This window comes from Gavialis gangeticus, unplaced genomic scaffold (assembly GCF_001723915.1).
Source record: "Gavialis gangeticus isolate Ggan-Ray unplaced genomic scaffold, GavGan_comp1, whole genome shotgun sequence".
In the NCBI taxonomy this organism is placed as follows: Eukaryota; Metazoa; Chordata; order Crocodylia; family Gavialidae; genus Gavialis; species Gavialis gangeticus.
Window position 1 is genome coordinate 107,619,809 of NW_017729031.1, and position 3,710 is coordinate 107,623,518.

Below are 3,710 nucleotides of genomic sequence, written 5' to 3' on the forward strand. Positions count from 1 at the left end.
TTTCCCTTGCCTCTACCTCTTCCCCCAGGTCTCCTTCCAAACCCCTGCACAGCACCAGGGCCCTACAGTAGGTGGTTTGTCTTCAGTGAGTGCCTCGAAGTAGGAGCTGAGCCATTGCAGGAGGTGCAGGCAACTGTGGCACTTTGCCCCACCAGTGACCCTCATTCCACCCTGTAGCCCACTGCTACCGCAGCCATGTCCCCCTCCTTCCCCTCCCCGTCTCTCCCTCCCCCTGCCCTTCCCCCTCTAACACTATACAGCTCTGCTGATGTGGCCCTATTCTGACCTGCAGTCTCCTGCTACTCAAATCCTGCTCCCTCTCACTCGCACACATAGCTCAGCTGACATCCCTTAATCTTAACCCTCTGCTATTCTAGCTGGGGACTCACTGCACACGTACACACAGCTCAGCTGACACCCTTCTATCCCAATGCACAGCCCCTACTGTCTTTAGCTTAGTCCCCATCTCTCTGTACCCATTGATTGAAACAATGTAGGTATCATGATTTTTGTCCATCCCCTTCTCCAGCAAGGGCAAGGGTGATGGGCTCTGCAACACTGAGTGCAGATGGGTTGGAATAGGGATGGGGAAGGAACACCTCAGCCTGTACAACACTTGGGTGGTATACGGTGGTGGGTGGTGGGTCACTGAAGGACAACAACTTGGTACTGCTGCCAGCTAATGGCACTAATGGCTAGCTAGCATCCTTAGCTCCAGTGGTGAGATCTGTGGAGGGGTGCTGAAGATCCACGGTTCCTTTCGTACAGGTGCACAACTGCAACAAGATGGACCTAACTGGTGCTTGCTGTCTGTGGCTGGTCCTCAGGACACTGGAGTTCCCTTTCTGGAGGTGTTACTGACCTGCTGGGTGACCCCCGACTCTTTGCTCAGCCTGTGAGGCCTCTGGGACAGGGCCGAGCTTTCACTCTGTCTGTGCAACGCATGGCAGTGCGAACCCCTGATCTTGGTTCCTCCTCTGGGTGCTGCTATAATGCAATAATAATAATAATATTTAGAACTTCAGATGCTGCTAATTTCATTTGCTTTCGATCTAGAAATTGAATTAGGCTCCAGGCCTGGGGCTTTGCTTTATTTCTTTCTTTTTTAAAGTAGTTCCATCCCTGAAACGTGATGAAAATACCCAATATTGATCGGGCTTTATTTTTTCCCACCCTTTGCTGTTCAACTGTTTACCCAGGTGTCAATCAAGTGAAGAATTTGGCTTCCTAATTTCTCTCCCCTTCCCTGGGGGACCTGGATCTTGCAGCAACACATGGACACAGAGTCCAGAATCAAGGTTACTCATAATCCTGTGGCACACAGAGATGCCGAGAGCACATATATTAAAGTCACACATTGATTTATATTTGCAGGTGCCTCATCCACCTCCTCTTCTCTGGCAATACATATCCACGTGTCTATTCAAGAACGTCTCTCCCCAGCAGCCTCCTACCCCAGTGCCCTTCTGTAGTGCTACTTTTAAACCCACGTGGTATTAGAATGTCAGGTATAATTCCCAGCCTATATCCTGAGAGGGGACGGGGGCTGGGCTACAGGGTGGACCACTATGTAGCCAGGTTTTTGTGCACTGCATATACATTGGCACGGATTGGCTGCTGAGAAATGGCTCCACTTAGTCAAAAATAAAGGAGACTGGAAAGTGCATTCTGCATGCAAAGAAAGTTCATTTTCTGGCCTCACTTCCAGGGTCCATGTATGTTTCTAGTGGGAGCTTTGTTCCTGGTGTAGGTCCTAACCACAGCCAGTAACACAGTGTTCCCAAAGGGCAGTGAAGTTCTACTGTTGAGGGGCACTTTCCTCAAGGACTTCACTGAATTCCTAAATTTCAAGGCCAGAAGAAGCCATTGTGGTCATCCAGGCTGAGTTGCAGCCCAGCACAGGCCAGACCTATCACCAAGAATTGCTGCATCCTGCCTTGGACACTTGCGTGAAGGAGGTTCCATAACCTGATTTGATGACATCCGGTAATGGGAGAATCTGCCTTTTCCCTGGCCCCTGTGCCAGTAATTAATACTCCTCATGGTTACGTGGTAGCTTACTGGTATTTTTAGCCTGAATTTTGTTGTTCAGATTGAGTCCACTTATTCAGATGACCCAGGCTGGTATGTATAACATGTATGTCCTTATCATTATTTACCCCTCCACCATTTTTGTGCCAATTATAAATTTGAGCAATAATAGCCATGCTTGTTCTCCCTGATGGCTGAAACAGATACTGGATAATATTGGGCCCAGCACAGAGCCCCGAGGGATCCTACTAGAAACACCATCGTAGGACAATTGTTTTCTGATATAAAGTTTGTTTTGAGGTCTACCAATCAACCAGTTTGTAATCAATTTAATTTGAGTTACACTGATTTTGTGTAGTGCTGGTTTTCTATCATATGTCATGCTGCACTAAGTTAAATGCCCTACATAGAATTCACAGTATATTATTCCAATATAGTTTCCTTTTTCAACCAAGCCTGTAATCTTATCAAAAAACTATACCATGTTGCTCTGCCAAGACCTGTTTCCCACAAAGCCATGCTCACTAGCAGGAATTGTACATTTATACTTTCATACTTTCCTGGCTGCATCCTCTATCAGTATTAATGATTCTTCCTGAGCTCGATGGCAGGCTAATCAATCTATAGGAATTGTGGGCATCCCATTTACCTTTCTTAAATATTGGCACAGGATTGGCCATTTTCCAGTCTTCTGAAATCCCCTCAGTGTTTCTGGATGTGTTAGAAATCAAAGTAAGTGGTTCAGAGACTGTCTTGGGCAATTCTTTTAATACTCTTGGTTGTAATCATCCTATTCTGCTTGTTTATAAAACAAACTTGAATCATTGCTGGTCTCATGGATTAGTAGTTCATTATTGCTTCCTTCATGAGCAAATCTAGGATTTTGAAAAGGGGCTGCAGATGGTATGGCACATCATAACATATAATTCAATACATATTTTCTGTAGTTAAAGAACAACTAGATGCTTTATTAATATACTAGGAAGTTAGCACTGTATTATTCAGTTTAAGATCAAAGCAAAACAAATATAGCTCCTAGAATGTGCACTAATTTGCTAGATTATATATGAAGTTAAAAGATAATAGACTAGGCAAAATATAGTCAAAACAGTCAAACCATATTGTGTCATTAGTCCTGTAGTCATTGTAGTTAAATGCGTGCCTCTTATTCAGATTAATAAAACAAAATCTAGACTTCCTGAGCATCCTAAGTGCCTCCAACACTATCAGTCATTTTTACAGCTGAGTTAATATACATACTGCGCCTGAGTTAAGGTTTTTAGCCAGGATTTTAGCTTAAAACAGTCTGCAGGGATGTAAAATAGAAGAGCAACATTATTGAGAATGGCTAACAAACAGCAAAATTGCAGAAGGATAGTTTGAGTAGTGGAACAGCATCACCTTTAAAAAAGATAGAGGCTCATTAACACCCGTGCAGTGGAGACAGATTAACACAAAAGAGGGAGATGACCAGGAGCAATGAAGTCAATTGACTTTCTCAGCACTGCCTGAATAGATGCTGCTGCCCCTCTCAGGCAGTGGGTTTTGAAGTTTGGGTGGATCAGGAATCAAAGGGGGTTGCGGCTGGACCACTGCAGACCCCCCCCCCCCCCCCCCCCAACCCCAAAATTCCCCCGGGCCCCCCCCAAAACCAAAAAAAAATTTTTTTTTTAAAAATT